The sequence below is a fragment of the Dama dama genome, chromosome 4, assembly GCF_033118175.1.
Source record: "Dama dama isolate Ldn47 chromosome 4, ASM3311817v1, whole genome shotgun sequence".
Taxonomy (NCBI): Eukaryota; Metazoa; Chordata; class Mammalia; order Artiodactyla; family Cervidae; genus Dama; species Dama dama.
In genome coordinates this window covers 2,230,317-2,243,194 of record NC_083684.1, presented here as the reverse complement: position 1 = coordinate 2,243,194, position 12,878 = coordinate 2,230,317, and positions in this window count along the sequence as shown.

Here is a 12,878-nt window from a genome sequence, read left to right as displayed (position 1 = left end):
TTCAGACCGTTTCAGGGTGTCCATGTTTTTGAACACCATTTCATGCTCCTCCTATATTTCAGACAGTTTTATGCTGCTCATACTTTTGACATGTTTTGAAGCTCTTCATATTTTTCACAACTTTTCAGGCTCTTCATGTTTTTGAACACAGTTTCATGCTCCTCCTATTTTTCAGACCATTTCATGCTCCTCATGTTTTTGACACCGTTGAAGCTCTTCATAATTTTCACACCTTTTCATGCATCTCATGTTTTTGAACACCGCTTCATGATCCTCATATTTTTCAGATCGTTTCATGCTCCTCATATTTTTGACACCTTTTGACGCTCTTCATATTTTTCACACCTTTTCAGGCTCTTCATGTTTTTGAACATCACTTCATACTTCTACTATTTTCAGACCGTCTAATGCTCCTCATGTATTTCACACCTTTTGACGCTCTTCATATTTTTCACACCTTTTCAGGCTCTTCATTTTTTTCAACACCGTTTCATGCTCCTCCTATCTTTCTGACCGTTTCATGCTCCTCATATTTTTGACACATTCTGAAGATCTTCATATTTTTCACATCTTTTCAGACTCTTCATGTTTTTGATCACCGTTTCATGCTCCTCCTAATTTTCAGACCGTTTCCTGCTGCTCATATTTTTGACACCTTTTGAAGCTCTTCACATTTTTCACACCATTTCAGGCTCTTCATGTTTTTCAACACCGCTTCCTGATCCTCCTATATTTCAGACCGTTTCATGCTCCTCATATTTTTGACACGTTTTGAAGCTCTTCGTATTTTTCACACCTTTTCAGACTCTTCATGTTTTTCAACACCGCTTCATGCTCCTCCTATTTTTCAGACCGTTTCTTGCTCCTCATATTTTTGACAACTTTTGAAGTTCTTCATATTTTTCGCACCTTTTCAAGCTCTTCATGTTTTTGAACACCTCTTCATGCTCCTCTTCTTTTTCAGACCGTTTCATGCTCCTCATATTTTTCACTCCTTTTGAAGCTCTTCATATTTTTCACACATTTTCAGGCTCTTCATGTTTTTCAACACCGTTTCATGCTCCTCCTATATTTCTGACCGTTTCATGCTCCTCATATTTTTGACACATTCTGAAGATCTTCATATTTTTCACATCTTTTCAGACTCTTCATGTTTTTGATCACCGTTTCATGCTCCTCCTAATTTTCAGACCGTTTCCTGCTGCTCATATTTTTGACACCTTTTGAAGCTCTTCACATTTTTCACACCATTTCAGGCTCTTCATGTTTTTCAACACCGCTTCCTGATCCTCCTATATTTCAGACCGTTTCATGCTCCTCATATTTTTCACACGGTTTGAAGCTCTTCGTATTTTTCACACCTTTTCAGGCTCTTCATGTTTTTGAACACTGCTTCATGCTCCTCATCTTTTTCAGATCGTTTCATGCTCCTCATATTTTTGACACCTTGTGACGCTCTTCATATTTTTCACACCTTTTCAGGCTCTTCATGCTTTTGAACACCGCTCCATGCTCCTCCTATATTTCAGACCGTTTCATGCTCCTCGTATTTTTCAGACCGTTTCAGGGTGTCCATGTTTTTGAACACCATTTCATGCTCCTCCTATATTTCAGACAGTTTCATGCTGCTCATACTTTTGACATGTTTTGAAGCTCTTCATATTTTTCACAACTTTTCAGGCTCTTCATGTTTTTGAACACAGTTTCATGCTCCTCCTATTTTTCAGACCATTTCATGCTCCTCATGTTTTTGACACCGTTGAAGCTCTTCATAATTTTCACACCTTTTCATGCATCTCATGTTTTTGAACACCGCTTCATGATCCTCATATTTTTCAGATCGTTTCATGCTCCTCATATTTTTGACACCTTTTGACGCTCTTCATATTTTTCACACCTTTTCAGGCTCTTCATGTTTTTGAACATCACTTCATACTTCTACTATTTTCAGACCGTCTAATGCTCCTCATGTATTTCACACCTTTTGACGCTCTTCATATTTTTCACACCTTTTCAGGCTCTTCATTTTTTTCAACACCGTTTCATGCTCCTCCTATCTTTCTGACCGTTTCATGCTCCTCATATTTTTGACACATTCTGAAGATCTTCATATTTTTCACATCTTTTCAGACTCTTCATGTTTTTGATCACCGTTTCATGCTCCTCCTAATTTTCAGACCGTTTCCTGCTGCTCATATTTTTGACACCTTTTGAAGCTCTTCACATTTTTCACACCATTTCAGGCTCTTCATGTTTTTCAACACCGCTTCCTGATCCTCCTATATTTCAGACCGTTTCATGCTCCTCATATTTTTGACACGTTTTGAAGCTCTTCGTATTTTTCACACCTTTTCAGACTCTTCATGTTTTTCAACACCGCTTCATGCTCCTCCTATTTTTCAGACCGTTTCTTGCTCCTCATATTTTTGACAACTTTTGAAGTTCTTCATATTTTTCGCACCTTTTCAAGCTCTTCATGTTTTTGAACACCTCTTCATGCTCCTCTTCTTTTTCAGACCGTTTCATGCTCCTCATATTTTTCACTCCTTTTGAAGCTCTTCATATTTTTCACACCTTTTCAGGCCCTTCCTGTTTTGAACACCGTTTCATGCTCCTCCTATTTTTCTGACCATTTCATGCTCGTCATATTTTTGACACCTTTTGAAGCTCCTCATATTTTTCACACCTTTAGAAGCTCTTCATATATTTCACACTTTTTCAAGCTCTTCATGTTTTCCAAACCGCTTCATGCTCCTCCTATTTTTCATACCGTCTCATGTTCATCTCATTTTTGACAGCTTTTGAAGCTCCTCATATTTTTACACCTTTTGAAGCTCTTCATATATTTCACACCTTTTCAATCTCTTCATGTTTTCCACACCGCTTCATGCTCCTCCTATTTTTCAGACTGTCTCATGCTCCTCATGTATTTCACACCTTTTCAAGCTCTTCATATTTACACACATTTTGAGGCTCTTCATGAATTTCAATACCACGTCATGCTCCTCCTATTGTTGAGACCATTTCATGTTCCTCATATATTTGACAACTTTTGAAGCTCTTCATATTTTTCACACCTTTTGAAACTCTTCTTATTTTTCACACGTTTTCAGTCTCTAAATGTTTTTCAACACCGCTTCATGTTCCTCCTATTTTCAGACCGTTTCATGCTCCTCATATTTTTGACACGTTTTGAGGCTTTTCATATATTTCACACCTTTACAGGTCCTTCATGTTTTTGAACACCGTTTTATGCTCCTCCTATTTTTCAGACCGTTTCATGCTCCTCATAATTTGACACCTTTTGAAGCTCCTCATATTTTTCACACATTTTCAGTCTCTTCATTTTTTTGAACAGCGCTTCATGCTCCTCCTATTTTTCAGACCGTTTCAGGCTCCACATATTTTTGTCACCTTTTGAAGCTCTTCATATTTTTCACACCTTTTCAGGATCTTCATGTTTTTAAACACCGCTTCATGCTCTTCCTATTTTTCAGAGCTTTTCATTCTCCTCCCATTTTTGACACATTTTGAAGCTCTTCATATTTTTCACAATTTTTCAGGCTCTTCATATTTTTGAACACCGCTTCATGCACCTCCTATTTTTCAGACCCTTTCAGATTACTCATATTTTTGACACCTTTTGAAGCTCTTCATATATTTCACACCTTGTCAGGCTCTTCATGTTTTTCAACACCGCTTCATGCTCCTCCTATTTTTCAGACCATTTCATGCTCCTCATATTTTTGACACCTTTTGAAGCTCTTCATAATTTTCACACCTTTTCATGCTCTTCATCTTTTTCAAAACAGTTTCACTCTCATCCTAATTTTCAGACTGTTTCTTGCTCCTCATATTTTTGACAGCTTTTGAAGCTCTTCATATTTTTCACACCTTGTCAGGCTCTTCATGTTTTTCAACACCGCTTTGTGCTCCTCCTATTTTTCAGTCATTTCATGCTTCTCATATATTTGACACCTTTTGAAGCTCTTCATATTTTTCACACCTTTTCAGGCTCTTCATGTTTTTCAACACCGCTTTGTGCTCCTCCTATTTTTCACTCATTTCATGCTTCTCATATTTTTGACACCTTTTGAAGTTCTTCATATTTTTCACAGATTTTCATTCTCTTCATCTTCTTCAAAACCATTTCATGCTCATCCTATTTTTCAGACTGTTTCATGCTCCTCATATATTTGACAATTTTTGCAGCTCTTCATATTTTTAACACCGTTTCAGGCTCTTCATGTTTCTCATCAAAGCTTCAGGCTCCTCCTATTTTTCAGACCGTTTCATGCTCCTTATATTTTTGAGAACTTTTGAAGCTCTTCATGTTTTTCACACATTTTCAGGCTCTTCATGTTTTTGAGCCCAGCTTCATGCTCCTCAGATTTTTCAGACCGTTTCATGCTCCTCATATTTTTGACACCTTTGAAGCTGTTCATATATTTCAAACCTTTTCAGGCTCTTCATGTTTTTCAACACCGCTTCATTCTCCACCTATTTTTCAGTCGTTTCATGCTTCTCATATTTTGGACACCTTTTGAAGCTCTTCATATTTTCACACCTTTTCATGCTCTTCATCTTTTTCAAAACCGTTTCATGCTCATCCTATTTTTCAGGCTGTTTCGTGCTCCTCATATTTTTGACACATTTTGACGCTCTTCATATTTTTCAAACCTTTTCAGGATCTGCATGTTTTTGAAGACCGATTCATGCTCCTCCTATTTTTCAGACCGTTTCATGCTCCTCATATTTTTGACACCTTTTGAAGCGCTTCATATATTTCACACCTTTTCAGGATTTCATGTTTTTCAACACCGCTTCATGCTGCTTCTATTTTCATACCGTTTCATGCTTCTCATATTTTTGATAACTTTTGAACCTCTTCATAATTTTCACACGTTTTCTTACTCTTCATCTTTTTCAAAACAGTTTCATTCTCATCGTAATTTTCAGACTGTTTCATGCTCCTCATATTTTTGACAACTTTTGAAGCTCTTCATATTTTTCACACCTTTTCAAGCTCTTCATGTTTTTCAACACCGCTTTGTGCTCCTCCTATTTTTCAGTCATTTCATGCTTCTCATATTTTTGACACCTTTTGAAGCTCTTCATATTTTTCACACCTTTTCAGGCCATTCATGTTTTTCAGCACCGCTTCATGCTCCTCCTATTTTTCAGTCATTTGATGCTTCTCATATATTTGACACATTTTGAAGCTCTTCATATTTTTCACATCTTTTCAGGCTCTTAATGTTTTTGAACCCCGCTTCATGCACCTCATATTTTTCAGACCGTTTCAGGCTTCTCCTAAATTTGACACCTTTTGAAGCATTTCATATATTTCACACCTTGTCATGCTATTCATGTTTTTCAACAGCGCTTATTGCTCCTCCTCTTTTTCAGACCGTTTCATGCTCCTCATATTTTTCACAACTTTTGAAGCTCTTCATATTTTTCATACATTTTCAGGCTCTTCATGTTCTTGACCACCGCTTCATGCTCATCCTATTTTTCAGACCGTTTCATGCTCCTCGTATTTTTGACACCTTTTCAAGCTCTTCATATTTTTCACACGTTTTCAATCTCTTCATGTTTTTCAACACCACTTCATGCTCCTCCTATTTTTCAGACTGTTTCATGCTCCTCATATTTTTCACACCTTTTGAAGCTCTTCATATTTTTAACACCTTTTCAGGCTCTTCACCTTTTTCACAACCGTTTCTTGCCCATACTATTTTTCAGACCGTTTCGTGCGTCTCATGTTTTTGACAACTTTTGAAGCTCTTCATATTTTTCACACGTTTTCAGTCTCTTCATGTTTTTCAACACCGCTTCATGCTTCTTCTCTTTTTCAGACCGTTTCATGCTCCTCCTATTTTTGACACGTTTTGAAGCTCTTCATATTTTTCACACCTTTTAGGCTCTTCATGTTTTCCAACACAGTTTCATGCTCCTCCTATGTTTCAGACCGTTTCATGCTCCTCATAATTTTGACAACTTTTGAAGATCGTCATATTTTTCACACCTTCTCAGGCTCTTCATGTTTTTGAACACCACTTCATGTTCCTCTTGTTTTTCAGACCGTTTCACGCTTCTCATATTTTTGACACATTTTGAAGCTCTTCATATTTTTCACACCTTTTCAGGCTCTTCATGTTTTTGAACACCGCTTCATGCTCCTCATATTTTTCATATCGTTTCATGCTCTTCATATTTTTGACACCTTTTGAAGCTCTTCATATTTTTCACACCTTTTCAGGCTCTTCATGTTTTTGAACACTGCTTCATGCTCTTCGTATATTTCAAACCGTTTCATTGTCGTCATGTATTTCACACCTTTGAAACTCTTCATATTTTTCACACCTTTTCAGTCTCTTTGTGTATTTCAACACTACTTCATGTTCCTCCTATTTTTCAGACCGTTCCATGGTCCTCGTATTTTTCACACCTTTTAAAGCTCTTCATATTTTTCACATTTTTTCAGGCTCTTAATGATTTTTCACACCGCTTCATGCTCCTCCTTTTTTTCAGACCGTTTCATGCTCCTCATGTATTTCACACCTTTTGAAGCTCTTCATATTTTTCACACCTTTTCAGGCTTTCATGTTTTTGAACACAACTTCATGCTCCTCCTATTTTTCAGACCGTTTCATGCTCCTCATGTATTTCACAACTTTTGAAGCTCTTCCTATATTTCACACCTTTTCAGACTCTTCATGTTTTTCAAAACCGTTTCATGCTGCTCCTATTTTTCAGACCATTTCATGCTACTCATATATTTGCCACCTTTTGAAGCACTTCATATTTTTCACACCTTTTCAGGCTGTTCATGTTTTTCAACACCACTGCATGATTCTCCTATTTTGCAGACCATTTCATGCTCCTCATACTTTTGACACCTTTTGAAGCTCTTCATATTTTTCACACCTTTTCAGGCTCTTCATGTTTTTGAACACCACTTCATGCTCCTGCTGTTTTTCCGACCGTTTCATGCTCCTAATATTTTTCACACCTTTTGAAGCTCTTCATATTTTTCACACCATTTCAGACTCTTCATGTTTTTCAATACTGTTTCATGCACATCCTATTTTTCAGATCGTTTCATGCTTCTCATATTTTTGACACCTTTTCAAGCTCCTCATATATTTCACACCTTTTCAGTCTCTTCATGTTTTTCAACACAACTTCAATCTCCTCATATTTTTCAGACTGTTTCATGCTCATCTCATTTTTGACACATTTTGAAGCTCTTCATATTTTTCACACCTTTTGAAGCTCCTCATATTTTTCACACCTTTTCAGGCCTTCATGTTTTTGAACACCGGTTCATGCTCCTAATATATATTTCAGACCGTTTCATGCTCCTCATATTTTTGACACCTTTTGAAATCTTCATATATTTCACACCATTTCAGGCTCTTCATTTTTTTGAACACAACTTCATGCTCCAACTATTTTTCAGACCGTTTCATGCTCATCTCTTTTTTAACACCTTTTGAAGCTCTTCATATTTTTCATACCTTTTGAAGCTCTTCATATTTTCACACCTTTTCAGGCTCTTCATGTTTTTCAACAACGCTTCATGCTCCTCCTATTTTTCAGACCGTTTCATTCTCCTCATAATTTTGACACGCTTTGAAGCTCTTCTTATATTTCAAACATGTTCTGGCTCTTCATGTTTTTGAACACCGCTTCATGTTCCTCCTATTTTTCCTACCGTTTCATGCTCCTCTTATACTTGACACCTTTTGAAACTCTTCATATTTTTCACACCTTTTCAGGCTCTTCATGTTTTTGAACACCCCATCATGCTCCTCCTATTTTTTAGACCGTTTCATACATCTCATGAATTTCACACCTTTTGAACCTCTTCATATTTTTCACACCTTTTCAGGTTCTTCATGTTTTTCAACAACACTGCATGTTCCTCCTATTTTTCAGACCATTTCATGCTCATCTCATTTTTGACACATTTTGAAGCTCTTCATAGTTTTCACACATTTTGAAGCTCTTCATATTTTTCACACATTTTCAGGCTCTTCATGTTTTTCAACAACGCTTCATCCTCCTCCTATTTTTTCAGACCTTTTAATGCTCTTCATATATTTGATACATTTTGAGTCTCTTCATATTTTTCCCACATTTTCAGGCTCTTCATGTTTTTGAACACCGCTTCATGCTCCTCCTATTTTTCAGACCATTTCATGCTCCTCATGTATTTCACACCTTTTGAAGCTCTTCATATTTTTCACACTTTTCAGTCTCTCAGGTTTTTGAACACAGCTTCATGCTCCTCCTATTTTTCAGACCGTTTCATGCTCCTCATATATTTGACACATTTTGAATATCTTCATATTTTTCACACCTTTTCAGTCTCTTCATGTTTTAGAACATGGCTTCATGCTACTAGTATTTTTCAGACCGTTTCATGCTCCTCATATTTTTGACAACTTTTGAAGCTCTTCATATATTTCACACATTTTCAGGCTCTTCATGTTTTTCAACACCACTTCATGCTCCTGCTATTTTTCAGACCGTTTCAGGCTCATCTCAATGTTAACATATTTTGAGCTCTTCATATTTTTCACACCTTTTCAGGCTCTTCATGTTACTGAACACTTCTTCATGCTCCTCCTACTTTTCAGACCGTTTCATGCTCCTCATGTATTTCACACCTTTTGAAGCTCTTCATATTTTTCACACCTTTTCAGGCTTTCATGTTTTTGAACACAACTTCATGCTCCTCCTATTTTTCAGACCGTTTCATGCTCCTCATGTATTTCACAACTTTTGAAGCTCTTCCTATATTTCACACCTTTTCAGACTCTTCATGTTTTTCAAAACCGTTTCATGCTGCTCCTATTTTTCAGACCATTTCATGCTACTCATATATTTGCCACCTTTTGAAGCACTTCATATTTTTCACACCTTTTCAGGCTGTTCATGTTTTTCAACACCACTGCATGATTCTCCTATTTTGCAGACCATTTCATGCTCCTCATACTTTTGACACCTTTTGAAGCTCTTCATATTTTTCACACCTTTTCAGGCTCTTCATGTTTTTGAACACCACTTCATGCTCCTGCTGTTTTTCCGACCGTTTCATGCTCCTAATATTTTTCACACCTTTTGAAGCTCTTCATATTTTTCACACCATTTCAGACTCTTCATGTTTTTCAATACTGTTTCATGCACATCCTATTTTTCAGATCGTTTCATGCTTCTCATATTTTTGACACCTTTTCAAGCTCCTCATATATTTCACACCTTTTCAGTCTCTTCATGTTTTTCAACACAACTTCAATCTCCTCATATTTTTCAGACTGTTTCATGCTCATCTCATTTTTGACACATTTTGAAGCTCTTCATATTTTTCACACCTTTTGAAGCTCCTCATATTTTTCACACCTTTTCAGGCCTTCATGTTTTTGAACACCGGTTCATGCTCCTAATATATATTTCAGACCGTTTCATGCTCCTCATATTTTTGACACCTTTTGAAATCTTCATATATTTCACACCATTTCAGGCTCTTCATTTTTTTGAACACAACTTCATGCTCCAACTATTTTTCAGACCGTTTCATGCTCATCTCTTTTTTAACACCTTTTGAAGCTCTTCATATTTTTCATACCTTTTGAAGCTCTTCATATTTTTCACACCTTTTCAGGCTCTTCATGTTTTTCAACAACGCTTCATGCTCCTCCTATTTTTCAGACCGTTTCATTCTCCTCATAATTTTGACACCCTTTGAAGCTCTTCTTATATTTCAAACATGTTCTGGCTCTTCATGTTTTTGAACACCGCTTCATGTTCCTCCTATTTTTCCTACCGTTTCATGCTCCTCTTATACTTGACACCTTTTGAAACTCTTCATATTTTTCACACCTTTTCAGGCTCTTCATGTTTTTGAACACCCCATCATGCTCCTCCTATTTTTTAGACCGTTTCATACATCTCATGAATTTCACACCTTTTGAACCTCTTCATATTTTTCACACCTTTTCAGGTTCTTCATGTTTTTCAACAACACTGCATGTTCCTCCTATTTTTCAGACCATTTCATGCTCATCTCATTTTTGACACATTTTGAAGCTCTTCATAGTTTTCACACATTTTGAAGCTCTTCATATTTTTCACACATTTTCAGGCTCTTCATGTTTTTCAACAACGCTTCATGCTCCTCCTATTTTTTCAGACCTTTTAATGCTCTTCATATATTTGATACATTTTGAGTCTCTTCATATTTTTCCCACATTTTCAGGCTCTTCATGTTTTTGAACACCGCTTCATGCTCCTCCTATTTTTCAGACCATTTCATGCTCCTCATGTATTTCACACCTTTTGAAGCTCTTCATATTTTTCACACTTTTCAGTCTCTCAGGTTTTTGAACACAGCTTCATGCTCCTCCTATTTTTCAGACCGTTTCATGCTCCTCATATATTTGACACATTTTGAATATCTTCATATTTTTCACACCTTTTCAGTCTCTTCATGTTTTAGAACATGGCTTCATGCTACTAGTATTTTTCAGACCGTTTCATGCTCCTCATATTTTTGACAACTTTTGAAGCTCTTCATATATTTCACACATTTTCAGGCTCTTCATGTTTTTCAACACCACTTCATGCTCCTGCTATTTTTCAGACCGTTTCAGGCTCATCTCAATGTTAACATATTTTGAGCTCTTCATATTTTTCACACCTTTTCAGGCTCTTCATGTTACTGAACACTTCTTCATGCTCCTCCTACTTTTCAGACCGTTTCATGCTCCTCATGTATTTCACACCTTTTGAATGTCTTCATAATTTTCCCACCTTTCAGGCTCTTCATGGTTTTGAACACCGTTTCATGGTCTTCCTATTTTTCAGACCGTTTCATGCTCCTCATATTTTTGACACCTTTAGAAACTCTTCATATTTTTCACACCTTTTCAGGTTCTTCATGTTTTTGAACACCGTTTCATGCTCCTCCTATTTTTCAGACCGTTTCATGCTCCTCATATTTTTGAGACATTTTGAAGCTCTTCATATTTTTCACACCTTTTCAGGATTTCATGTTTTTGAACACCGCTTCATGCTCCTCCTATTTTTCAGACCGTTTCATACTATTCATGTATTTAACACCTTTTGAAGCTCTTCATATTTTTCACACCTTTTCAGGCTCTTCATGTTTTTCAACACCACTTTATGCTCCTCCTATTTTTCAGACTGTTTCATGCTCCTCATATTTTTGACAACTTTTGAAGCTCTTCATATTTTTCAAACCTTTTGTTGCTCTTCATATTTTTCACACCATTTCAGGCTCTTCATGATTTTCAACACCACCTCATGCTCCTCCTATTTTTCAGATCGTTTCATGCTTCTCATATTTTTCACACCTTTTCAAGGTCTTCATGTTTCAACACCGTTTCATGCTCCTCCTATTTTTCAGACCGTTTCATGCTCCTCATGTTTTCCACACCTTTTGAAGCTCGCTTTATTTTTCACACCTTTTCAGGCTCTTCATGTTTCTGAACACCGTTTCAGGCTCCTCCTATTTTTCAGACCGTTTCATGCTCCTCATATATTTCACACCTTTTGAAGCTCTTCATATTTTTCACAGCTTTTCAGGCTCTTCATGTTTTTGAACACCGCTTCATGCTCCTCCTATGTTTAAGATCGATTCATGATCCTCTTATTTTTGACACCTTTTGAAGCTCTTCATATTGTTCACACCTTTTCAGGCTCTTCATGTTTTTGAACACCGTTTCATGCTCCTCATATTTTTCAGACCGTTTCATGATCCTCATATTTTTGACACCATTTGAAGCTCTTCATATATTTCACACATTTTCAGGCTCTTCATGTGTTTCACACCTTTTCAGGCTCTTCATGTTTTGCAACACCGCTTCATGCTCCTCCTATTTTTCAGACCGTTTCATGCTCCTCATATTTTTGACACTTTTGAAGCTCTTCATATATTTCACACCTTTTCAGGCTCCTCATGTTTTTCAACACCGCGTCATGCTCCTCCTGTTTTTCAGACCGTTTCATGCTCCTCATATTTTTGATACATTTTGAAGCTCTTCATATATTTTACACATTTTCAGGCTCTTCATGTGTTTCACACCTTTTCAGGCTCTTCATGTTTTTGAACACCGCTTCATGCTCCTCCTATTTCTGAGACCGTATCATGCTCCTCATATTTTTGACACATTTTGAAGCTCTTCTTATTTTTCACACCTTTTCAGGCTCCTCATGTATTTCAACACCGCTTCATGCTCCTCCTATTTTTCAGACAGTTTCATGCTCCGCATATATTTGACTCCTTTTTAAGCTCTTTTTATTTTTCACACCTTTTCAGGCTCTTCATGTTTTTGAACACCGCTTCATGCTCCTCCTATTTTTCAGACCGTTTCATGCTCCTCATATTTTTGACACTTTTGAAGCTCTTCATATATTTCACACCTTTTCAGGCTCCTCATGTTTTTCAACACCGCGTCATGCTCCTCCTATTTTTCAGACAGTTTCATGCTCCTCATATATTTGACTCCTTTTGAAGCTCTTCATATTATTCACACCTTTTCAGGCTCTTCGTCTTATTCAACACCGTTTCATGCTCCTCCTATTTTTCAGAACGCTTCATGCTCCTCATATTTTTGACACCTTTTGAAGCTCTTCATATTTTTCACACCATTTCATGCTCTTCATGTTTCTGAACACCGTTTCATGCTCCTCATATTTTTACATGTTTTGAAACTCTTCATATTTTTCACACCTTTTCAGGCTCTTCATATTTTTCAACACCGCTTCATGCTCCTCCTATTTTTCAGACCGTTTCATGCTTCTTATATTTTTGACTTCTTTTGAAGCTCTTCATATATTTCACT